This window comes from Bos grunniens, chromosome 17 (assembly GCF_055505025.1).
Source record: "Bos grunniens cultivar Pamir isolate PY7600 chromosome 17, Bosgru_T2T1.0, whole genome shotgun sequence".
Lineage (NCBI taxonomy): Eukaryota > Metazoa > Chordata > Mammalia > Artiodactyla > Bovidae > Bos > Bos grunniens.
In genome coordinates, this window is record NC_141181.1 from 32,831,417 (window position 1) to 32,859,109 (window position 27,693).

The 27,693-nt window shown below is 36.5% G+C and overlaps 1 long non-coding RNA gene across 5 annotated transcripts in view; it reads left to right on the forward strand.

Moving 5' to 3' along the window:
- LOC147355176 (uncharacterized) overlaps positions 1 to 27,693 on the forward strand; it is a 75,303-nt gene that overhangs the window by 688 nt on the left and 46,922 nt on the right. For 2 of the 5 annotated variants that reach the window (XR_015143950.1, XR_015143952.1), the window contains exon 2: positions 328 to 393. This is a non-coding gene — a long non-coding RNA (uncharacterized LOC147355176). Of the gene's footprint in view, positions 1 to 250; positions 394 to 14,556; positions 15,968 to 27,693 lie in introns of those variants that run through there. The other 3 variants (XR_015143951.1, XR_015143948.1, XR_015143949.1) reach the window with 3 other exon arrangements.

Below are 27,693 nucleotides of genomic sequence, written 5' to 3' on the forward strand. Positions count from 1 at the left end.
GCAAAAAGCTGCTGCCGAATAGATGGGGGTGGGGTCAGGTTTGCAGATAAATAACTTTAGGGACCGGGTCTAGGGGAAGACCGTTAGGTTGTTATGCTAGTAATAACTCAAGGGTAAGGGGGTCGAGAGAAATAAAAGAAAGGCAGGGGGTGAGGGTCTGTTAGAGCGGGAGGAAGGATTAAGCAAAGCCTGTCTGGGAATGCAAAGCGCAGATTTGCTTTAACCGTTTCCTACCCTTTCTCTTTCGAAGGGAAGGAAGGGAGCTGCTGTACAATAAGATCCAACAGCATCCAAACCGAACCTTCCCTATTCCTTCTCTGTCTACAGAGCGAGCCAACTGCGGTCCAGGTCTAACCCTAAACCTGTCTCCATTCGCCCCTCCCCTACCTCCAGGTGAGTAGGGGCGCCAAGGCCTGGGCACCAACTGCACTTTGGATTTCCTATAGGAAAAGCCGGAGGAACTCCTGTTTTGTTTCCTTTCCCAAAGTTTGGAATTTTGATCTTTGTTGGGAGTATTGCCCTCTAGCCATTTTCTAGCCAAAGAAATCCTGACGAAATGGTTTCTTTCTGTTTTGGTTTAATTTTTGTCTGGGGGATAGGTAGATATGAGAAAAATTGAAATGAATAGAATGAAATTTAAATTTTAAAATTATCCACGTGCCACTCGAGGCACTCAGATTAACTCCCCTGCTATATACTGTGGCTGATTTTTCGGTATCACGCAGCATTTCAAAGGTGGGGGGGGGGGGAGGTGAATAGGATTCAGGTCAGTATTATTTCCCCTTTAAGGAAAACCGCTTAGAAAATAAGAATTTAAGCCAAGTAATGCAAATATAGGGCGTAAGTCATACATTTCATCCACAGTGACCCCCTCCAAATTTAAAATTTCTGAGCTGGGAGATGATTTAGCCATGAGTAAATACTGCCCTCTGCTGTTTTCTTTCAGTCTTACATCTTTAGTCGTCTGGTTTCTTGTTTAAAACTAAAGGCAGAGACTAGAAGGATCTGGTTACAAGGCGAATTCCTCCTTCTTGCCTAGGGATAGTTGCAGAGAAAAAAGATCTTTGGGGATCTCCTAGTGCCTTTCTTTACTTAGGTAAAAAAAAATATTTTTTTAACCAATAAGGCAGACAGCAAATCCAGGTCCTCTCATCCAGACAGCCTATAACCCAAAATTGATATATGTAAATCTGAATGGTAAAAAACATTATCAACAATTCCTTTGTTTAGAACATTTACTTCCGCGGTTTTCTATACCATATATACCAATATACATATATACACAGTATATATGATGAGTGAATTGGAAAAGGACAAGAAAGTATTTCATCATTTTTGTATTTTCAGCCCATGAAAATTGTAAAAGCATTGGAAGTTATTCTTTTAAAAGAGATATTTAAAAGTGTTTTCTCAAAACTCATGTTTCTGCCAATAAATTTTGGATTTTATTTTGATGTAATTTAACCCACAAAGATTTGTATATTTACAAAGTGAAACCAGAAATTTTCACAAACCATGGCTATGATATGTGATTTTGAGAATATTAGGGTTTTTGTTTGTTATTGTTTACTAATGCGTAACAGTTCAATCATTTGGGTAGGAAAGAGTAGAAAGAGAGCATTTAGTTCTTCTCGGAGATCAGGTATACTTTTTTCTGTTTTCCTGTTTGTTTGGAGAGCCTGTGGGATAATCTTCATATTTAGTCTCAAGAACATTAATATTAAATCTGCATCATTTATGAGTGAATTTAGTTTGGCGGTCATGGGTTAACATTCATTTTGTGGAATAGGAGGAAGTGTAATATATATATTTTTAATTAAAAAATTCAAGATATGACAAAGCTAAGTAATACAGAAAATGTATATATATTCAAGATGTAAAATCATTTTTTTGAACAATTCTGAAAGAATATAAAAAATGATTTGGACAATGACATGTTTGTATAAATAAATGGAAACCTTCCATGATAACTAAAGTAACATCTTCATTTATAGATAAAACCTACACATAAAATTGCAATCTATTACACATAGGTGTGTAATTTAATGTATGGTTCAGAGAATGGTTTTAATAAAAGACAAACAATGAAGCTTTCCGTATATTTAATTTTTCTTCTTTGGATTTCAGAAGTTGTAGTGTGTGTATATATATATACATATAAAATATATATATTATATATATATAAAAATATATAAATAAATATAAATATATAAATATATATTCATTTTGTTGTGGGCATCCTTACTTTTCATTACTCATTATATATATAAGTAAGGATGCCCACAACAAAATGAAATAAAGATGTATTGTAACTGTATGGGTGAAAAAAGCAAATTTTATTTTTGTTTTTCCATTGAAAGCTTATCTATTTTAAGAAAGGGATTACTTTTTGAAAGCTTTCAAAAAACTTGAAATTATATGCTTCTAAAAGAGAAGACATTCATCAGTTTTAATAGACTGTGGGGAAAAATTTTATTTTTTGTGTCCAGACTTGAAAGGAGCTAGAATTTTAAAGCATACAGTAAAAAATAAAAAGATTTTGTGACAATCTATTATCCTAATGTGTACACAGTTACCATCATTACTTTATTAAAGGTCTGAAATCACTTTTTTTCATGTTTTAGACCCTAGGTGAAGAAGCTTAGGTATATAATTCATTGGGAACATTGTCACAGAAAAGGATTCTCCCTCTGCTCCTTCCTTTTCTGCCCTCTTCTTTCCTCTCTTCTCCTCTTCCATACCTTCTTTCTTCCCTTCTCTCTTCTTCTTTTCCTCTCCCTTCTCTCCCTATTTTCTCTTCCACTTCCTTTCCCTCTCCTTTCTCCTCCTCTCCTTTCCTCTTTTCTCTTCCTTTCCAATTCCTGCCCTTCTCTTCCCTTATCTCCATTCCCCTCCTTTCTCTCCCCTCCCATCCTTCCCCTCCCATCCTTCACTTTACACTTTACTATATTTTGCTCACCTTACCTTATTCTACCTTACTCTTTTCTCTCCTTAGCATTCTTCACTTCTGTTACAGGACTCTGAGAGGCAAACATTCTAATAAGTGGAATGTGTACTTTTTGGTTTTATGTTTTTGCAAAATATGTATTATTTTGTTGTACTGTATTTTTGACTGAGATAAATCATTTGGGTTATATGGTGTATGTGTCTCATCCTGTTTTTTATCTTTTTCACCAAGTGCTATTTTTAAGGTTTATACATGTTGTAAGTGTACTGCTAGATTGTTTCTGACTTCTGCGGTTTTACAGTAACATATGTATCCATTTCTCTTAACCTGTCTACTTACATGGTTATAGACATCCAGTTTGCCTTCAACTCCCTGACATCACAGATTAATCTGCAGTGAACATCCTTGCAATTTGTCCCCAAAAGGCAGTGAATATTTTGGGGAGAGAATCCCAGGGACGGGGGAGCCTGGTGGGCTGCAGTCCATGAGGTCGCTGAGGGTCAGACGCGAATGAGCGACTTCATTTTCACTTTTCACTTTCATGCATTGGAGAAGGAAATGGCAACCCACTCCAGCGTTCTTGCCTGGAGAACCCCAGGGACGGGAGAGCCTGGTGGGCTGCCGTCTATGGGGTCGCACAGAGTCGGCCATGACTGAAGCGACTTAGCATAGCATAGCATAGTGGGGAATGGAAGATGCCTTTATCACATATCTGAAATGAATTGCTGATTGTTAAACAAGAGAGAATTAAGTTTGTAGGATACAGTATTTTGGAGCAAGATGTGAATTGATCCTAGAATTGGGAAGCATGAAGTTCAGAGATGGCAAACTTTTAGCAAGGGTTAGATATCTGAAGTTAGTAGACTGTACTTTTTGCTTAGTGGCAGATTGTCTCTTGGTATCATTGACACAAGTGGGGTAGGATTTTTGTCCTTATTTATTTTATTTTTCTTACTCTTATATCTGACTCTTTTGCTTTCCAACTTCTTCTGCTAAATGTTTAACTCAGTATTTTAAAGTTTCTTATTTCCTGATAAATATATTGCTATAAATTTCCCTCGAAGTACTGTACTAGCTGTACTCCACAAAATATTAATTATAAAATGCTACATGCAATGATTTCATTTTTATGCACTTAAATTTTTAGTAAATTTATTTTATAGTTTCCTCTGTAGCACAAGATTATTTATTAATATATATATTTATAAATATGTATAGAGTAATAAAGAGCCCTCTCCTTCAGCAACCCTACTGCCTTTCACCACCTTCCCTGGTACCCAAAATCTATATCCCTTTGTTGGTATTTATTCATTGTGTTATATTCAAACTATCTGTGATAGGAAGGGAAAGTACCTGCCATCTTCAAGGAATCCTACCATTTAAAGGACAAGGAATACTCATGTGAAGGAATATATGATAGCAATGAAAGGTGCTCAATTTTAATTTTTAAGTGATTTCTATCTATTTCTGCTTCCCACTCTTTGCATCTCCTCCTTTTAAAAAGTTGACTGTAAACCATTTTTTAATTGCAAATTTGCTGAACATATTCCAAACGAAACAGTAACTATGCATGTCTAAGAATGTAGTATGTGGGTGTCCCACAATCGTTTTTAGACAAATTCCAAAATAAAGTGTTAAGTCTCAAAAAACAAAACAAAGCAAAAGTACCTGTGATAAAAAGAAGTCTACAGTTTCTTTCCTCTCTTATCTTCAGTTCAGTTCAGTTGCTCAGTCATGTCCGACTCTTTGCAACCCCATGAATAGCAGCACGCCAGGCCTCCCTGTCCATCAACAACTCCCAGAGTTCACTCAGACTCACGTCCATCCAGTCAGTGATGCCATCCAGCCATCTCATCCTCTGTTGTCCCCTTCTCCTCCTGCCCACAATCCCTCCCAGTATCAGAGTCTTTTCCAATGAGTCAACTCTTCACATGAGGTGGCCAAAGTACTGGAGTTTCAGCTTTAGCATCCTTCCTTCCAAAGAAATCCCAGGGCTGATCTCCTTCAGAATGGACTGGTAGGATCTCCTTGCAGTCCAAGGGACTCTCAAGAGTCTTCTGCAACACTACAGTTCAAAAGCATCAATTCTTTGGCGCTCAGCCTTCTTCACAGTCCAACTCTCACATCCATATATGACCACAGGAAAAACCATAGCCTTAACTAGACGGACCTTTGTTGGCAAAGTAATGTCTCTGCTTTTGAATATGCTATCTAGGTTGGTCATAACTTTCCTTCCAAGGAGTAAGCGTCTTTTAATTTCATGGCTGCAGTCACTATCTGCAGTGATTTTGGAGCCCAGAAAAATAAAGTCTGACACTGTTTCCACTGTTTCCTCATCTATTTCCCATGAAGTGATAGGACTGGATGCCATGATCTTCGTTTTCTGAATGTTGAGCTTTAAGCCAACTTTTTCACTCTCCTCTCTCACTTTCATCAAGAGGCTTTTCAGTTCCTCTTCACTTTCTGCCATAAGGGTGGTGTCATCTGCATATCTGAGGCTATTGATATTTCTCCCGGCAATCTTGATTCCAGCTTGTGTTAACCCACTTCAATCAGTCTTACCCAAAGCAATCCAATGAAATTTTTCTTATCAGAATCTCAGTTGATCATGTCCTTCTCCTTGATTAACTTTACTCATTTCCCTTCCTCGATGCCATCCTGCCTCATCTTTTCAGTCTTAGATGTTTTACTGTGTAGCAAGCACTCTAGGGTTCATGGGACAAATAGTCACCATCACCATCTGTTCTCTAACCTCTGTCTCTTGGTGATCTCATCCTATATCAAGACTTCAAATAAGTTGATTACACTCAGAAAAGAATGTGAACTCTGCAGTTCTTGGATTCAATGTTCTGTCCACATCCATGAAATTGTTTGTTAACTATGCTATTCAGATCTTATATATCATTACTGACTTTCTGTTAGCTTCATGTATTGATCCTAAAAGTGGCATGGAGGCATGTTAAATCTGCATTTGTGACTGCAAATTTAAATATCCTTGTAGTTATGTAGCTATTCTTGTTTTGCATGTTAAGACATTTTAATATATATTTTATATTTTATTTATTCTTCATGTTGTACATTTTATATTTGTAAATGCACACATATATATAATTTATATATTCATCATGAATTAAACATTTCCTAATTAAGATTTGATTTTCTTTATCCCAAATAATGTGCTTTTCCTTAAAGTCTGCTTTAGTCTGATACAAGTACAGGTAACCAGCATTCTTTGTTACTATCATGACAGATTTTATTTTTTTCCCATCCTTTCACCTTCTATTATCTGTACCCTAATGTTTTAAAAGTCTTTTGGACCCAGAATTAAATTTGAAAATGCATTCACTTTTTAAAAAATTTATTCACACTTAATATTTATACTTAAATTCTGTTTAAATCTGCTATCTAACTTTGTTTTGCTATTTTCCTCTAGTTTTATCTTTTGTTTATCTCTATGCTTCTTACCTGTTTTTAATTAATTAGGTATTTTTTTCACTTTCTGCTACTACTTTGAGTGATATATGCTCTGTTTTAGCTATTTTCCTTTTACTTCAAGAAATTACAAAATTATTCTTCTCAAAGTCTAAAATAATTCAATACCTTACAAAAAAGGAGAGTTCTTCAACAATACGTTTTAAATATACATTGGTTTACTTCTCAACTTACATCTTAATTTGGTATTGCTTTTTAATTCTTTTATTTAAATTTTAATCTTGCATAACATTTTTATTTTTTAAAAAGCAATAATGTAACGCAGTTTGTTGCATTTCAATATTTCTTCTGTCACAAACATCCTATCCTGGATCTCCTGTATTTTGTCTGCAATATGTTTTTTAGAATTTCGTTTTGGAATGGGAAGCTATTGGTAGAAACCCTTAATAGTGCCCCTGTTCTTGAAATACTTTTTCTTAAAAGATAAATTTATAAATTCAAAATTAATTAGAGTCATTTAGACATAAATTTTTTGTCACATGCCATACTAGTGCAAATATGAAAAAAGATATTTAAAGAAATAAATTAGGGTATTTCTAATATTACACATTGATATTTTAATTCACATGAATTTTTTCAGAATCATCATTAAATTTATCAGCACAATTTAATTATACAGAAGTTGGACTCCATTTTACTGTCAATCTAATTCCTATTTTTCTTAATTTTTCGTTCAAGGTAATTTTTGATTTTTTTCATTGATTCTCCTTGAAATGGCTCTTTTTTATGTTTTGCAGTTTTGATTTTTATTTATATGTAGGTGTAAAATGTTTTTTAATCGTAGTTGGAAATTGAAGTCTTCATAATGCAAATCATACTTTCATTATTTCTGAAAAGTGGCAGCCTTTATATTTGTTTTTGCAGGTCTTACTCTTGGTTTTGTTCTCCTTGTTCTTCCTCCTGGAACTATACTTAGAGACACATTAGAACTTCACATGATATCTTGTAAATCTCAATATCAACTTAATATCTTCTCTTTTATTTTCTCCATGCTTAATTTTGAATATCTTTTTCTGAATTGTTTTCTAGTTACTAATTCTGTCTTTAGCTGTGTCTGCTAAGTTGCTTCAGTTGTGTCTGACTCTATGTGACCCTATGGACTGTGACCCACCAGACTCCTCTGTCCATGGGGATTCTCCATGCAAGAATACTGGAGTGGGTTGCCATGCTGTTCTCAAGGGGATCTTCCCTATGTCTAACCTACTTTTAAACTCATCTACTTACTATCAGTTTAATTACAGAATTCTTACACCTTAACATCTTGATGTATTTTGAAGTTAGCTATCCCCTGCAGACCTGGAGAAGGAAATGGCAACCCACTTCAGTATTCTTGCCTGAAGAATCCCCATGGACAGAGGAGCCTGGCAGGCTACAGTCCGTGGGGTCACAAGAGTCAGACACGACTTAGTGACTAAACCACCACTATCCCCGTCAGATATTTTCAAGCTTGTTTTTCCTTCCTTTGAACATGTTAAACATAGATTTTGGTGTTATTTAGATAGGTATCTGAAGATTCCCGTATCAGACATATTTAATCATGTTTATGCTTTTCATTTTTATTGCTAGTTTTAGCTCATAGTAAATTGTTTCCTCGTGTGATTAGTTACATTTGAAAATAAACTGATCATTTTAATTGGTAAATTCTTTGTGCTATTCCTTGAAGCTTAGGATTGGTGTGCTCCCATAAAGAAGAGCTGATTATACTTCCATTAGGTGCTTGTGGGTTACTATTAGTCTGCAACAACTACTGTTTTCTTTGAAGCTAAGATGCCAACAACAGAAGAGCAACATTTTTATGAATCACTAAGTAATGCTGCCAAGTAAACCATAAAAAAAAAATATTTTCTCATCACTTTGGACTTTTATGTAAAGACAGCATATACTCATTTAGCTTGTTGTCATGTCATTCTTCTCTATGTATAAAAAGGAAAGTATAAGCAAAATAAATTGAACAAGGCACTCTCAGATCCTTTTCACACTGAAAATCTAGCTCAAAGATGTATAGCATTTATTGAAAAAGTATTCCATTTTGCTTCTGACTTTTTCTAACATACTAAAACTGCTTGTTTGATGTTCATGTGTAGTCAATAATAGTTAAGTCACAATTGCTACCAGGCTTTTTTCCGATATGATATACATCCTAACTACTAAATGTTAAAATAGGACCCAAAAAAGTAGAATCTTAGAACAATTAAATATAGTGAATTTACAACTTGAGGGTTTTTTTTTTTTCCTGTACCTCTTCAGTAATGTGGGGGCTTCCCTGATAGCTCAGTTGGTAAAGAATCTGCCTGCAATGCAGGAGGCCCTGGTTCAATTCCTGGGTTGGGAAGATCTACTGGAGAAGGGATAGGCTACCACCCACCCCAATATTCTTGGGGACTTCCCTGGTGGCTCAGACAATAAAGCATCTGCCTACAATAAGGGAGATCCAGGTTCAAACCCTGGGTTGGGAAGATCTCCTAGAGAAGGAAGTGGCAACCCACTCCAGTATTCTTGCCTGGAAAATCCCATGGACGGAGGAGCCTGGTAAGCTACACTTCATGGGGTCGCTAAGAGTTGGACATGACTGAGCAACTTTCCTTTCCTTTCCTTTACTTTCCTCAGCTGGCAAAGAATCTGCCTGCAATGTGGGAGACCTGGGTTTGACTCCTGGGTTAGAAAGATCCCCTGGAGAAGGGAAAGGCTACCCACTTCAGTATTCTGGCCTGGAGAATTCCATTCACTGTATAGTCCATGGGGTCACAGAGTCGGACACAACTGAGCGACTTTCAGTAATGTGATTTTGAGTGCTGCCTTATGCCTTCAACTTCTCCATACTTCAGTCTAATAATTGCCAAGACAATTTTATTTTCAGTTTTTTTGGAGAAGGCAAGGTGACTAGGTATATCTGGTTATGAAGATAACTAATTATCTTAACATTGGACTTAGGAGCTCCAGCTTTAATAAGAAAAGTTCCCTATTAAAGCCCACATCCTCTGACAGCTTAAAAGTCAAAACCATATTAGTTAAATTTGGCAAATATCCTTAGGGCCAAAGCTACTTCAGTGTTGGATTTTCCTCTATGGGTTCTCATCTAGACTAGAATGGTAATTCCTGACTATCATATCATGTTAGCTCTTTGATCTTTTAAGAAACTATTTTAAAATTTAGTAATTTTAGTGGTTTTGAGTGGTAAATAATAGCCTAGCATATTACCAGAATAGGAAGTCTATTTACCTTATTTCTTCAAATAGTTTCCTTTTACCTTTTGTTTTTCCTCCTTTGGGAAATTTTACTATTTGATACTTACCCATAAGTCAGGTCTCTTTAGCTTTTCTTGAGGTTTTCTAGAAAATTTCTCTATCTGATGTTCCAACTTAACGAATTTGATATTCAGGTATATTCAATATATCACTGTTTACTCTTTTGTACTCTTTATATTGGGCTTTCCTGGTAGTTCAGAAGGTAAAGAATCTGCCTTTACATTAATGCCATGATTTGATTCTTGGGTCATGAAGATACCCTGGAGAAGAGAATGGCTACCCTCTCTAGTATTCTACTCAATTTTTTTCATACTAACCAAATAATTATACTTCATTCATTTTAAAGTGAATTTTAATTCTTTTATATTGACAATATCTGTGCATTGATTATCTATCTGTGCTGCTCTTTACTTGCTTGCAAAGCTGTGTCTGAGTCTTTGCAACCCCATGGAATACTGGAGTGGTTGCCATTTCTTTCTCTAAGGGATATTCCCAACCCAGGGGCAGATTCTTTACTGCTGAGCCATCAAGGAAGCCCCTATCTGTGCTGAGGAGTGATCAAAGGCCAGACCTCAGTCTGTGAGTTTAAAGTCGGGTTTGGCAATTTTTTTCTATAAAAGAGAAAATTGTAAATACTTTAGGTTTTGAAAGTCAGACAGTCTCTGTCACACCATTTAAACTTTCCCTATAATGTGATAGCAGCTATAGATAATGCGGAAATTATTAGGGATGATTGTGTTCCAATAAAAATTTATTTACAAAAACAGGAACTAGGCTCAATTTGGCCTTCAGGCTGTCATTTGCTGACCACTGTTTTAGTGCATAGGAGATAAGCTTGGTACTGAAATCTCTATCAGATGACCATTGCTGATCATTCCCATTTGTAATCTTTTTTTTTTTTTCACCTATATAGGTACATGTATATAAAGTCAGTATTTTCAATATGATTCAAGATTTCTGTATGTTTTACAAAAACTGCTTTTCTTACCTTCTGATCTTTTGTGATCTTAAATTTAAAACTTTGAGGTATAGTATAATTGGGAAGTGACAATCTCCCTAAATTGTAATCTACAGTCTTAGAGTAAGAGTAAGACAGGATATTCAATACCTAAGGGCAACTCTTCAGAGTGTACTTACTTCATGAGAACACTGATGTCTTGGCTGCTGCTACCAATTTCTGCAGGGAAGCAGGCAATAATAGCCTCAAGGCAACATAGAGTAGAAGCAAAAGCTATTTTTTCCCTAAACATTCATTCTTTCTAGTCTTTATAAAAATTTTCTGGCCCTTATTATTGATACTTAGCTTTTTCCTTTCATTTTCCATATCTCTTTTTTATAATATATATATACATATACATACAAATAATATATAATATATATGTTTACCTATTTTTTTTTCTGGACGGTGTTCAATTTCCAAAGATTATGGAACCACAAGTGTATGTAAATAAATCTGAAACTACATGATGGAAACCAAAATCATATTCTGTAATATCACACTTATGAGAGAAACCAAATGAAGGGTTAGCTTTAGAATCCTTCATAATATAGTACATGTGAGTATGTGAGCAAACCCACTGGAATGGAAATTGCTTATACTAAATGTGAGACTAGGTTTCTGAATATTGTGGCATTTGCCACAAACTAGTAATTACGTACCATAATTTGGAGAAACTGCTCAAACAACTGTTTGTGACAATCTACTTTTTTGTTGAAATGTATAATATATCATGGATTGGTTATATTTTAATTTTTATTAGGTATAGGTATACTGTTTATCTCAAACTAAAAATATATAAATATGGGTAATAGTTAATGGTTTCGTTAACATAAAAATGAACCTGATGTTGAATTTCATGCTGGAATATAAAGAGAATTAAGGAAATAGATACCTCTAATATGTATAGATAAATGTCTTAGAGAAGTGTCAAATAAAATGGTATGATATTCAGTGTAGTTTTACTAGACTTTGAACATATGAAAACATTGAAAATACAGGACAATTTAAGCTATAACTTCCATCTATACTATGGGTATGGAGAATTAGGAGAATCTTACCAGAAGTGTTGATTCTAATGAAACAAATAATCTTCACTCACAGCTAACATGTTATCTTATTCTGTGTTTTACCTTTATTTGAGATGATGAAATACAGACTACTATAAGACACCTTTGTGTTATTGCCAAATGAGCATATTCCCTTGCCATTATAATAATTGTACATAAATTTTTATTGGATGAATAATATATATAATATGAATAGGCCAAAAGTTATTAATTTTTCCTTCAATGTTGACCTTCAGGATTTTTTCAGGTTAATTTGCTATTAAATTCATGCTTTGATAATTATTATTCACTTATCAAAACAAAATTTATTGAAAACTGTGTATCAGGTACTTTAAAAGCTACAGAGGTGAGACAGTGGTGAATCAAACAGACATAGCTTCTGCATAGTTAATCAAATTGCAGAAATTTTTTAAAAAATTTAAACTTTTAAGGACCCTTTTTACTTATTGCCAAGTTGCCTTCCAGAAAAAATCTATCAGTTTGTAATTGAAACCAAAGTATATCAGAGTTGTCCTCCCAGAAAAACAAAGAAATACATTTGAATATAATATGTCTTAAATCCTGGTTTATTTACAGGGGGTTAAAAGATGTCTTCTTCTATCATATATTTCTATTATATTCATAAATTAGCTATTTGTTTTCATTTTTTAAGCAATTATTATTTGTTGTCAATTTAATCAGTTTGGGTCTCAAATCTATTTTTCAATTGTTGCTGCTATTGTTACTAAATCAATTTATTTTCCTGTATAAACACCTACCTTTGTTTTAACTTTGTAATTCTGTCCTTTATCCAGAGACTAAAATAATTATTGATGAAACTTTAATTCTAGTTTCCTCTTTCTGCTCTTCCTTCTATTAAATACTTCTTTATCCTAATTATATCAAATAGCACAATGCCACCAGAGCAGGGACAATAAAACATTTTCTTTTCTCTAAAGGTAGCATGATGTCTGAAATTCAGATAGCATTCAGCAAATGTCTGCCCAATTTCATCCCCGATAGGATGCCTAAAATTAAAAATACATTTATAATCTTAAAAAGCAGTAATAAGTGGTTCGAATGGTACAGTTTAAAACAATGTTTTCTAAAATGTGGTAAAGGGTGGTACTCACAGATAATTCCAGGAGGCTCAGAAGAGGATATTGAACAGCAAAAAAAAAAAAAAATCAAAACACTAAGGTGCATGCTGTGGCTTGACATTCATCTTCCATTCAAACCTTCCAGTCTACCTGTAGTATGCACTTCTAGAGGCTTTTCTTCAGACAGCCTCTCAGCCATGGTTGTTCATACAATGGTCCTCTGTTTAAATGCAACCACTTGGAGTCTGTTAGGTAAACATGGGCAGAGGCCATCTTCATTCTACTTGAGCCTGTTTTCTGCCAGCCAGCACAGCTTTGAATGAAGGTCCACACTGGTGTGCCGGTGTCCAATCCATATGTATAGAGAAGTAATAGTTGCATCATTTGCAGTTACCACAATTTCTAACCGCTGGATCTCAGTTACTTGTTGGTGTTGGTGAAGTTAATTATTCTAGTGGTGGACTCCTGTTTTCCACCTTGCTGATTGTGGCAGAATCCATGGTGCTCATGGTGGGGCACTTCTGTTTCTATCACCATGCCTGCTACAAATCTGAGAGCATCTAACTCCCTGAATGTTCTTCCTGAAACAGCTATACTGTCTAATAGTCCCTGTAACTCGATGTTGACTGACACAATCACAAATTATAAAAATCATTCCACTTCCATTTCTCTTTAAAATGAAGGAGAAATTCTATGATTGGAATTAGACTATTACCTCCTATTTAACATCACGTATCTTTCTTTTGAATAGAGTGTTCTAAGTGAATAGACACATACGACAAACATAATTCATGGAGATTTGATTAACATGAGACTGTTTGAACACAGTATAGGTTCTCCTTAATGAAGAAGATTAAAGTCTAAAATGTCAGAAGTAATGAGCACAATATAATTGGAAAAAAAAAAAACCTTAGAACTTGGTGTATACTAGAGGACAAAGGAAAAATAACAGAGGATCTCAGTAGTACTTACGCATTTGATATTTTATGGTACTCAGAGCCCTTATTAAAAGAAAGAGTGCATTATCTGTACTATTTAGCTGGAATATTCCAGATGTCTCTAGTCTTTATAAACATATCACAACATCTTAATTCTGTGTTTATTTGAATTGCTCCTTAGTCATGTCTCTTTTTCATTCCATTCTTAATCACTGAGTCTGTGATTAAAAATGGCAAACATGTGTTTTAAGAGAAACTAAGCTGTGATTTCAGTTGTGGGTAGTAATTTCAGAGTGGCAGAACACATTAACCCCTTCCTTTCCACCCTACACATGAATGTATAACAAGACAAAGGAAACAGGAAACACAAATAAACCAGCAAAGCATAGAAAAATGAACTACTTTTCAGTTCAAATGCTTTGTATGGTTTCGCCAGCAGAGGATGAAATGGTTGAAAGGCATCACTGACTCAATGGACATGAGTTTGAGCAAATTCCAGGAGATAGTAAAGGACAGGGAAGCCAGGCAGGTTACAGTCCATGGGATCTCAAAGAGTCAGACATGACTTAGCCACTAAATAACAACAACTGAGGAGAGGTTTCTGAAGGAACAAACAAAAGAAAAGTGACAGTTAAATATTTATAAAACAGTGTTCGGCTAAAATAACACAAGCAATCACAAATAGGATACTATTGTGGTTAAGACTTGATTTTTGCTCTCAAAGAAAGATCAGTTTTAGAATCTGACAATCATTGGATTCTACTGACTCTGCTTTCTTCTCTCTTCAGGGTCAAGTGTAAGTCATTTCACCATTCCATGACGGACTTCTTCATTTGTAAATAAGAGAAATCAGCTCATGAGTTAACTCTAAGTTGATTATCATCTGCCAGAATATGAGATATATGTCAATTTAATTAGAAAAGGTTCTAGATAAAAGTTAAATACTGTTAATCATATCTATACTGGCAAAATATTGAAAACATAATTTCAATTTTCATGGAAAGGAAACAATTTTATTCATTTAAAAACAGCATTGAAAGTGCAAGTGTGAAAGTGTTAGTTGCTCAGTTGTGTCCGACTCTTTGCAACCCCATGGACTGTAGACTACCAGTTCCTTCTGTCCAGGGAATTCTCCAGACAAGAATACTGCATTAGATTTATGGAGTGTCATGAATTATGGTAAATTTCTAAAACCTTGGAGCAAAAAATAAAAAATATATAAAATAAATGCATTTGAATATTGATGGGTAAGGTCAAATATTATTGTATGGCTGTGTGAAAGACAATACTAATTGTGTATTTATTTTTAAATAAATCTAAGTTCAATGGAGTAGATTCAGACAGAACAATCTGTTAAAAAACTTGATTAAAAAAATATCCTGTATAAAGTTGAAGCAAAGTCTATTTAAGTAATACATAGACAAATATAGTAACACATAGACAAATATTTCAGAAAATCTAAAAGTTTTGTTGGCTCCAAATTTTAAAAAACACATTTAAAGAAATTCTAATGTCATGTTACTACTTTCAGTGAAACCATATATGTCCCTGAATTGCTATACTGCAACCAAAATGCTACTGTATAGTCCTATCACTAAATTTTTTGGGGAGTCGATATATTAAATTGAACAATATTTTATAAAAGTATTTTTTTGCTTTTGATTCAGGAAACTGGTAGTAAGATGTTTACATCAATCATGTTAAGTCATAGTCCAAACTGATCTCCAGCAGGGCTGAGAAATGTTATTTTTTCATTTTTAAAGAACTTTTTTTTGAAAAAAAAAAAGAAAAAAGCTCTATGATTTGAAATAAGCATCTTTGCTTTGATAACTTGTGTTTCGTCTTTGCCTGTTGAAGGGTATGTTATGATGATTGCCTTATTGTAGACTCCTGCTTGCAAATGGTAAATCTGTCTCTGTTTTTCATCCCTTTTTGATGATTGCATTTATCAAATAGTTACATAACTCAAGATGGTAAATTGATGCCGTTAAGAAGATTGAATAAGATGATGTAACTGCCATACTGATTCATAGCCAGTTGTTTATGTCTATAATAATTTTGGCAAAGTTTGCAATAATTTTGCTTGTTTGCAGTGTTCTGTATTATTAATAGCACAGTTTTGTGCTCAGTGAATTCTAATCCTTACAGCCCACCAGATATCTCTCAGAATAAAGTGCTTTCTTTCCTATCTGTCCTGAAGGTAGATTGTGATTTTCAGCTTGATTGATTGATTTAATGAATGATGGTGGAGAGCTGTACCTTCCATGCTGGAAGACAGAAGTAGAGATAATGCTTGTAAATTACTTAGTGTAAGGAAGAGTTCAATAAATGTTAGCTATTTTTCCCTATTTATGTGACAGAATTCAGTAGGAGTGCTCATTTAGAACAAATGAATAAAATCAATCACAGAAGTTATGTTCAGTCTTTAAATTAAAAAGAACATAGTAAAACTCAATGTATTAGTTATCTGCTGCTGCTTAACAGTGATACTACAAACTTGGTGACTTAGAACCACACACATTCATTTCTTCTCTGGGAGCAGTTTAATTGAGTCCTCCGGTTTAGGATCTTTCAAAGTTGCAATCAGAGTCTTGGCCAAGTGGTGGTCTCATCTGAGGCTCAGTGGGGAGGGATCAACTTCTTCACTCACAGTGTTATTGGCAGAATTCAGTCCCCTTCAGTTTGCCAGAGTGAGGACCTCCGTTCTCTTCTTTCTCTGAGCTGGAGGCCACCTTCAGCTTCTTGTCACGTGCTCTTCTCCACACAGCAGCTCACAAACATGGCAGCCTGTGTCTTCAAACCCAGCCAAAGAAAGACAGAGTCTCTTAGCAAGATGAGTAACAATCTTTTGGAGTGTATACGCATAATCTAGTACATCAGATCACCTTTGGCATATTCTGTTGGTTAAAAGCAGTTCATGAGTCCCACCTACACTAGAGGGGAGGGTACCAGACAAAGCATCAGCATCAATAGCAGAGGGCATGATGATGGGTACTACCTTAAAAGTCTGCTGACTATACTCCCTAAGAACAAAAATTACAAAGTGGTGGCTGTACTTCATTGTTTAAATTCATTAATTTCCTTCTTGCTTGCTGCCCTTACATAATAAAAGATAATTTTTTTCTAATTAAAGCACTTGAGAAAAAAAGCAATATTGTAATTTTTTAAGCACTATAGCATTGGAAGGAGATTAGTATCTTGGGTTTGCATGAAACTTCAGAGTTCACAATGTACTAATATTTATAAATATTATTATTTCAGACTAGAAAATGGAGAGTAGAACTGATACCAATTTCAAGATTACAACTCAGAGTTTAGATTCCATGTGAAGCCTTGATTATAGCATCCTGCTGTGTATCTGTTGATGAGTTCAATATGCGCCTCTCTCGATTCTGGCTATTTTTAAAAATAGCTTTCTTAGTTAAAAATAATTCATATTGGATAGGGTGATGCATAGGGGAGTGGGCAGTGGCCAGCTTTCACTGTAGCCAGACAAGCTGTTGGGGCAGGAGAATCAAGTGTAGAGAGCACTATATCTTGGTCATCAAGATGAAAGGTGCCATAGGTCAACCGGGAAATGTAGGTACACCAAGCATGAATGAAACTGGTGACACAGATCATTTCATTTCTTTGTTTGAAATACTTGGTACGAACCATTTTCTAGAGCATGTCTACAAGCACTGTGTGTGAAAGATCTGGCGATCAAGAGACTATTTTCATAGAGGACATACAAACCAGAACTCCATGTACAGCTTGAAAATACAACTGTCTTCTAATCTCAAAGCTGCTTTGCTCTTAACTAAGTCTGTAGGACTTCTCTGGTAGTTCTGGTGAACCTGCCTGCAAGGCAGGAGACCCCAGTTCGATCCCTGTGTTGGGAAGATCCCCTGGAGGTGGAAATGGCAACCCACTGTAGTATTGTTGCCTGGAGAGCCCCATGGACAGAGGAGCCTGTCAGGCTACAGTCCATGGGGTCGCAAAGAGTTAGACATGGTGACTAACATTTTGACTTGCAAGACTGTATCTCCTTCCCCAGAAGTAAACAGATGGCACCCGTTCTTCTTATAGGCCTTTTTCTCTGGAATAGTCTCTACTTGAAGTATTCTCTTCCTGGTTGTGAAGCAGAAGTTACTCCGTGTGTATGAGTAGCCACCTTATAACTCTTCATTAACGTGGTTCAGAGTAACATTCATATGGTAATAACTTTATGAAGATGACACACTTAAGTCTATAGGGTTATCACTGATAATTCTCAAGGTGATGACTGTCCATGATGAGGTTTGATATTCTGTCTTTTACTCACTAGTTGATCCCAACTCAGGTCAACCGGATATTCAGAGAGCATTTGAAAAATGCAGGTGGAACCATAAACATAGTTGTTACAAATTTATGTATCCATGGAGAGTTGCAAAAGCAACCCTTCTAAAACCAAAGACTGCAATACTGTATAAAAAGATATTTAGCTTTATGAAAGAAAGATGCTTGACAGTGTTAGTGCATGCACTTTGTGTTTGTTTGATAAATATAAGTTAGAAGATCCTATGTATTTAGTTTTTCTCCATGAAATCCTTCTGTATGTGATGAACTCCTAGAAGAGATGCTATCTCATACAAAGAAACTTGATGAACACCATGATAAAAGTCTTCAGGTTACAGAATTTCAGTGTTTAAACTCCAATGTGCAAAGAGCTTATAAACTGTCATTCCTGTGCCTGCAAGGAAAGGAAGAACAGTCTGAAAATCAGTGACTTTTCTTGGACTCATCAGAGACCTGAGATTATAAGGAAATTTGTTACCCTCAAATCTGGAGAGACAGGTAAATTCAGAGAGTCACAGATGAGATCTACTTACCTAGGGCAGAAGCTGCTGGAGTCATAAACTGGTAAGGACACTTAAATGATGATTTTGATGAATTGCTGGAGGCTGAGTGTGGACTAGGATGAAAGTGGAAAAACCCATGGGGGCTGTGGTCTTGGACTGACCCCAGTACATCCCCAGGTTTTATCTCTAGGAGCCCCACTGGGCTTTCATAATGCACACGCAAATTCTCTATCTTTGTGATTCTGGCAGGAGGAGAGGAAGAGTAATCATTGTGTGAGAAGTCCAGAGGATCCTCCATAACAAAAGCCACTTTTCAGGGGGAAAAGATTTTACCCAGAGCCTTATCCCAGGCAGCCAAAGGGAATTCTGCCTGACCCAGGTCACTCTTACCTCCCTGTCTAACCTAAAGTGTGGAGAGAAGCTAAACAATGATTGTAGAAACACCAGTCGAGGTCTAAGGTCTTAGCTCAGAGCTGCAGGTGCACTGGAAGACTGAGATTGAATCATAAGATGACAGTATGAATCTCCTGCCCCACAACATATCACCCCACACTGGATTCCAGTAAAATGGTGCAATGCAGCTGACAGAGCTGTGAGTTGCAGATGTTCCCTGAGGAGAGCATACTGAGGGAAGCCCAGAGTGGGCAAGGGAGACACAAATTAGGACAGTAGAGGAATATAAAGCCACTGGCCTCAACAGCTACTGCAGGCATTAATTAATAAGCAACTCCTATTCAGATTAGCATAAACCCTCATGCTAATGGCCTATTTACTTTAAAACCTATTCTCCAATACAGCATCACTGGCATTTAACAAAAAACTACAAGGTATACCAAAAGTCAATAAAAAGATCTGAAGAGGCAAAGCAAGCATCAATGCCAGACTCAGACAAGGCACAAATATCGGAATTACTGAAGAGAGAACTTAAAATAACTATGAATTATATGTGTTCCAATTGAAAAAGGACAATAACCGAGGATAGACAAATAATGTAAGCAGACAGACAGAGACTGTAAGAATGTATCAAAAGGAAGTGCTCAGTATCAAAGACAGTATTCTAGAAATGGAGATGCTTTAAGTGTCTCATCAGTATGGACACAACTGAAGAAGGATTTGGTGAGTTTCATTGACCAATAGAAACTTCCCAAACTGAAATGCATAGAATAAAAAGAATTAAACAAGTAGAAACTCCATGAACTTGGGGCATTTCTAAAAATAGCATTTGCATATCAGGAATGCCAGAATGAGAAGAAAGAGAATATGAGAACAAAAGAAATATTTGAAATAATAAAGGGCAAAATATTTCCTAAATTAATAGCAGACACCAAGCTACAGATCCAGGAAGCTCAGAGAATAACAGGTTAAACACAAAACAAACAAACTAAAACAAAACAAAACAAAACCTCATAAAAACTACAACTAGACATAGCATATTCACACTACTAGAAAAGAAAGACAAAGACAAAAATCTGGAAAGAAACCAAGGGAGGGAGAGGAAACACTTTACCTACAGAGGAAGAAAAATAAGAATTACAGTGGACTGCACATCAGAAATTATGCAAATAAGAAGAGTAGAATGAAAGTACTAAAAGGAAAAAAACGGTGGGAAGATTTGGGAGAATGGCATTGAAACATGTAAAATATCATGTATGAAACGAGATGCCAGTCCAGGTTCGATGCACGATACTGGATGCTTGGGGCTAGTGCACTGGGACGACCCAGAGGGATGGTATGGGGAGGGAGGAGGAAGGAGGGTTCAGGATGGGGAACACATGTATACCTGTGGCGGATTCATTTTGATATTTGGCAAAACTAATACAATTATGTAAAGTTTAAAAATAACATTAAAAAAAAGAAAACTATTAAACTATCATAGATAAACATTCATTATTAAAAAAAAAAAAAACTAGACCTGAGAATTCTACATCCAGTGAAATTATTCTTCAAAAGAATGTCCTTCAAAAGGATGGTATGACTTTCTCTCTCTCTTTTTCTGATGCATACACACACACACATATACACACATCACACAAACTCACACAGAAACTTAGAGAATTCATCCCCAGAAGTCATGCTGTAAAGGAAATATTAAAAGAGGTGCATTTAAGAGAATGGAACTGATGTAAGTCAGAAACTTAGATCTACGTAAATAAGGAAGTGTTGGAGAAGAAACAAATGAATAAAAATAATTTTATTTTTATTTTGATAAATATATAACAAGAATAGTGACAATGTATTGGATAATTAGAACATATGGTTAAGTGAAATGAGTGACAGAAATATCATAAGAAAGGGACAGAGGGATTAGAAATACTCTATAAGAAACCTGTATTACGCATGGAGTGGTACAGTTATTTGAAGGTGACTTAGATTAATTTATTTATTTCAAACTCTAAAAAAACTATTTAAAAATTTTTAAGTAGTATAATTGAATAATTGATATAGTAAGAGAGGAGACAATGTTCCAATTATATAAAGTGCTCAATGATATCCATAGAAAGCAGAAAAAGAAGGGGAAAAGGAAGCAAAGAATAAATACAAGAAAGATTAAAAAGACATATTGTTGGTTCAGTTGCCCAGTCATGCCCGACTCTTTGGGACTCCATGGACTGCAGCATGCCAGGGCTCCCTGTCCTTCACCATCTCCCACAGTTTGTCCAAGTCCATGTCCATTGAATCAGTGATGCCATCCAACTATCTCATTCTCTGCCACCCTCTTCTCCTCCTGCCCTCAATCTTTCCCAGCATCAGAGTATGGTACCCATTAACCCAACTGTATCAATAATCATTTAAGTAATAACAGTCTAAATATCTATATTCAGAATATACAAAGAATTCATACACAAATAATTCTATTAAAAAATGGACAGAAGACCTGAATAGATATTTTTCTAAAGAATGCATTTAGATGGCCAACAGACATGTGAAAAGATGCTAAACAATACTATTCATCAGGGAAATACAAATCAAAACCACAATGAGGTGTCACCTCATACCTGTCAGAATGACTACAATCAAAAAGACAAATAAGTGTTGTCAACTGGGTGGAAAAGAGGGAACCTGTGTTCACTGTCGGGGAGGTATATTAATTGGTATAGCCACTTCGGAAAACAGAATAGAAGCTCCTCAAAAAATTAATACTTAAAGATTTACAGAATATTAGTATTATTTTTTTAATCAAAGTATAGCTGATTAACAATGTTGTGGTAATTTCCAGTGTACAACAAAGTGATTCAACTGTATATATTTGTATGGATGTGAGAGTTGGACTGTGAAGAAAGCTGAGCGCCAAAGAATTGATGCTTTTGAACTGTGGTGTTGGAGAAGACTCTTCAGAGTCCCTTGGACTGCAAGGAGATCCAACTAGTCCATCCTAAAGGAGATCAGTCCTGGGTATTCTTTGGAAGGAATGATGCTAAAGCTGAAACTCCAGTACTTTGGCCACCTCATGTGAACAGTTGACTCATTGGAAAAGACTCTGATGCTGGGAGGGATTGGGGGCAGGAGGAGAAGGGGATGACAGAGGTTGAGATGTCTGGATGGCATCACCGACTCAATGGATGTGAGTATGAGTGAACTCCGGGAGCTGGTGATGGACAGGGAGGCCTGGCATGTTGCAATTCATGGGTCACAAAGAGTTGGACATGACTGAGTGACTGAACTGAACTGAACTGAACTGAATGTGTATATATATATATATATATTCTTTTTAACATTCTTTTTCATTTTAGATTATTACAAAATATTGAATATAGTGCTAAACTGTCAGAACAGGGCTTTGTTGTTTATTTTAGTAGTTTGTATTTGCTAATCCCAAACTCCTAGTTTATCCCTACCTCCATTTCCTCTTTGGTAACCATAAGTTTGTGAATATGTTTCTGTTTCATAAATAAGCTCATTTGCATTGAATTTTAGATTCCACATATAAGTGATATGTGATATTTGTCTGTCTCAGTATGGCAATCTCTAAGTCTGTCCATGCAAATGATATTATTTCCATTTTTTTGTGGTTGAGTATTATTGCATGGTGTGTATGGACCACATATTCTTTATCTGTTCATCTGGCCATGGCCATTTAGGTTGTTTCCGTGTCATGGCTATTGTAAATAGTGCTGCTATGAACACTGGCGTGCATATATCTTTTCAAATTATAGTTTGCTCCAAGTACATGCCCAGAAGTGGGAATACCATATCATATGGTAGCTCTGTTGTTAGTTTTTAAGGAATAACCTTAATGTTTTCCATAGTGGCTACACCAAGTTAAGTTCCCACCAATGGTATAGGAGGATCCTCTTTTCTCTACTCCCTCTTTAGCATTTGTTATTTGTAGATTTTTTAATGATGGCTCTTCTGACTGGTGTGAGGTGATACCTCACTGTAGTTTTGATTTCCATTTCTCTGATAACTAGCAATGTCGATCATGTCTCTTCATGTGCCTGTTGACCTTTTGTATGTGTTCTTTGGATAAATATCTATTTAGGTCTTCTGCCCATTTTTATTGCGTTGTTTGTTGTTGTTGAGTTGTATGAGCTGTTGTATATTTTAGAAATTAGTCTCTTGTCAGTCGCATCATTTGCAAATATTTTCTCCTAGTTCATAGGTTATCTTTCATTTTGCTTATGATTTCCTTGTCTATGCAAAAGCTTACAATTTTTATTAAGTCCCATATGTGTTTGTATTTGCTTATATTTGTATTGCCTTGGGAGACTGACCTAAAAAAACACTGGTATGATTTATGTCAGAGAATGTTTTATCTATGCTGTCTTCTAGAAGTTTTACAGTATCCTGTCTTATATTTAAGTCCTTAGGCCATTTTGAGTTTATTTTGTGTATGATGTGAGGGAGTGCTCCAACCTCACTGATTTACATATTGTTGTCCAGGTTTCCCAAAACTACTTATTGAAGAGATTGTCTCTTCTTCATTGTATATTCTTGCCCCTTTTGTCAAAGATTAATTGGCCATAAGTTTGTGGGTTTATTTCTGGACTCTATTCTGTTGCATTGATCCATATATCTGTTTTTGTGCTGATACCATGCTGTTTTCATTATTATAGCTTTGTAGTATTGTCTGAAGTCTGAGTGGGTTATGCCTCCAGCTTTATTCTTTCTCCTCAAGATTGCTTTGACAGCTGATGTCTTTAGTGCCAAATCAAATCCTGAGTATTGTAAATTTTAACACAAACAACATTGTACCCTAAACTTTCTAGGGTATATTTTAGACTTAGAAAAGTAGAGAAAGATCAAATCAGAACAGTAAGTCTCAGATTTGGTGATTTTTCATTGTGACTTATGCGGGGAAAAATGTATTCATTTTTTTTTTTTTCTGGAGTCCACACTTCTTGTCAATGATTTTTTGAGGGAAAGAGGGTTACCAAAAAACCTTCTATACTCTTATGTAAGATGTTTTGGACTTCGCCTCAACCTTTCATTTTTAAGGAGAGAGTGGAAATGAGTGGTAACTATTCAGGATACCTTTCTACTATAATATTATAAAGAAGAAGAAAGAAAAAGCATTTGGAATAATAAATTGTCTTTCCTTGACTGATCCTTTCCTAAATTATACAACAATTGAAATAACTTTACAATGAAATGTAAAGCATGTACAATTAATTCCTATATAAATAGATTCTTTTTTTCCCACGTGATTCTATGAAAGGAGAGACACCATTGTGGTATGAATGATTGAGGATAAGAAATAGGTGACCTGACCTGTACAAAATTTGTTTTATGTCTAAAACATAAATATCAATAATTAGTAAGAACCCTTAATCAAAGTATATTGTTATAGATTGTTATTATGTAAAATTAGTTATATTTCTTTACATAGAGATAATAGTTTTTCATCCCTTTTCAGTGAGATCATGAAAAAAGAGTCTATGTATACTTATTGATACTATTTTTATTTAATATATCATAATTATTTTTATTTTTCTCTTGTGATTTGTTTGACATAATTTAAAAATTGAAAACTTGGTACTAATTCTTAATAAGATGATAATTTTGTCCTTTCACTATTAATGTTACACTGTACTATTACTACTGTTTTATCATCCTAGTACAAAGTGAAGCTTAGGTATTTTTTTATTTGAAAGATGTAATTAATATTCCTAAAAACAACCAGAAACTTCAAAACTTGAGGAAAAATTAGTGATAGGGCCCACACGGGGTCTCATTGATAAGAGGGCTCATTATGTCAACCTTGCAAACAAAGAATAAAATCACAGTAATCCGTGAGACTGACCAAATTGCCCAAATGGCATTCTGTTTTCTCACTGGCACCCATCTTCTCAAAGCTGCAAGACCACCAGATCCCAGACCTCTGGCTATGTGACCACAGGACTCAACTACAGACTAAAAATTAACCATCCCTTCAGAGAATTTTTCATTGGTGGGGTATAAGAAGGACCCCATCAGAAAGGGAGGACGCTGGTTCTCCTTAAGAGCCAGTCACTCTCTTTTTCCTCCAATAAATTTCCCCTTTCTTGCCTGACTGCCCGGCTCACTGTCTTTTTCCCTGCACTTGCCTTATGGTCTCTCCCAAGAATAGGAGTGGGGCATTTTGGGAGTATGAGGAAAGAATGGGAGAACGGGGTATCTTGAAGTGTGCAAGGTAGAGGCTCAGTTATTTGTGGTGTAGATATTAAACTGTCAACCCCATAACAGAGACCTGAGAGACCTTGGTTTTTCCAGAGTGGGCAGGCATAGCAGAATATGTGGCCCCTGTGTCAATGAGATAGGAGATTGGCTTACCTGCCACTGTAAGAGTTACCCTGGGCTCCGTAGAGGTGACGAGAGTTGGGGCCTGGGGTCCTGGGCACCGTCAGTCTTCAGCAGTGAGTCTGAGGAGGCAGGGCAGAGCTGGGTCAGAGGACTCCTGCTCAGGACCAGGAGAGGATGACCGGATCTCTAGAGGGGGATTTGTGCAGTCAACCTTCCAGTGTCCCTTTATGCCACAGCTGGGACATGGACCTGGAGGGGCCCTTGGCTTTAGGCATAAGCAGGCCCAGTGGCCTTCTTTGCTGCATTTGAAGCAAGGCCCACGTGGCTTCCTTTCTTTGTTGGTTGATGGAGGCTTGGAGCCATGTAGGGCAGTGGCAAAAAGGTGATATTTGGCCTGATCTCGTTGGGCTTCCTCTAGCTTTGCCTGTTCTTCCCGGTTGTTGAAAATCTTAAAGGATAAATTTAAAATGTCTCGTTGAGGGGTTTGAGGGCTTTCTTCTGCCTTTTTAATTTCTTTCAGATATCTGGGAATGACTGGAAGATAAAATGGGTGTTAAGGACTATGGTGCCCTCTGCTGAAGTGGAGTCTAATTTTGTATATTTTTGTAGGGCTTCCTTTAACCTGGCTGGAAATTGTGCCAGGTTTTCATCTAGTCTTTGAGTTATTTCCTGGAGCTTATCAAAGTTGAAGGCTCTATGCCCTGCCTTTTGAAGGCTCACAATGAGGCAAGCAAGCATATGATTACAGGTTGCTCACCCAGGTCTCCCTGCCTGATAATCCCAGTTGGGATCATCTCTGGGGACAGCCATTGCCCCTATGGGCTTAGTCCTGTGTATCTCATCAGCATGCGCCTGAGAGGCTTGCCATACTCATTCCTTTTCTTCTGGGAGAAGAGTGGAGAAAAGTTCGATATAAATATCATGCCAGGTTAAGTCATAAGACTTGGTAAGATACTTAAATTCTTTTAGCTAATTGTCAGGGTCTGAGGAGAAGGAGCCAAGATGCTTTTTAATCTGAGATAGATCAGTGAGGGAGAATGGAACATGAACCAAACAATGCGTTCTGCTCCAGCTACGTCCTGTAAAGGGAGTAGTGAAGCAGGAGAAGGAGCGGGGTCCTGCTGTGAAGTTTCCTGTTTTAAGATTGTTCAGACCAGGTATGCGGAGGGGATCTAGGGAGGTCGGGGTAAAGCCTTGGGACCAGGGTAGAGGGTGGGGCTGAGGTCTCAGAGCTTGCCGCAGGCACAGGCTGGGGAGGGGGGTTGGGAGCTGCTGCAGTTGAGAAGGAAGGAGGGAGGAGGGGACATAAGGTGGAGGTTGTGGAATTGGACCTGGAGTGGCTGCAATGGGATCGGGAGTGATAGGGGGTGGGCTGTGGTCCAAGGAAGAAGAAGAAAAGTCTGAACAGGGATCAGGAGACATTGTATTAGGAGGATGTGGCCTAGAGTGGGCTAAGAGTGTTTGAGAAGTAGAACAGGATTCACAGAGAGAGGGTCTAGAGCAGAGAGTGAAGAAAGCCTGAACATAAGGGATTTCTAACTATTTGCTGTTGTGATGGCAGAAGTTATGGTGGTTCTGTAGAGTATTAAAATCCAGAGTTTCATTTTCTGGCCATTGGGACCTATTATCAAGTCTGTATTGTGGCCACACAGTGTTAGAATAGTAAATAAGTCTTTTTGGTCTTATCTCCCCTTGGAAACCCAAGGCTTTTAGGTTTCAGAGAAGGCATCCTGGAGGAGCAGATTTTGAGGGCTGGGGGAATGGCTTGCTTAAGGGTGTTAATGGCTGAATGGATATTTGATTTTAGCTCTAGGGGTTCTGAAAGATCTCCTCAGGTGGCTTAATAGGGATTGTGCCAAGAGGAATCCAGAGGCATAGGTATCCAGCTAACCCCAAGAAGGACAGGATCTTTGTTTTTGATGTAGGGAGTGGTAGGGTGTATATAAGGGACTTTCTATGGTAGTAATATATTTTTTCATTGGTGTTAAAAGGACTCCGAGATAGGTGACTCTTTGAAGAGTTGTATAGTGTGTTGTTGAGAGGTGTGAGCGAAGGACTACAAAGGAGATCATCCACATATTGGAAGACAATACTTGGAATAAGGTCAAGAGAAGTTAGGTCTGATGCTAGAGCATGGCCAAAAAAATGAGGGCTAATATGAAAGCCTTGTGGAAGGACTGTCCATGTCAGCTGTTGGGAGCGATGATTGTTTGGATCAATCCAGGTAAAGACAAAGGGATCTTGAGAGTCTGAGTGTAAAGGGATAGTAAAGAAGGCATCTTTGAGGTCTAGGACTGTGAAGTGGGTAGTGGAAGAGGGAATGAGAGAGAGAAGAGTATAGGGATTTGGAACTACTGTGTGTGTATGGGGATAACAACCACATTG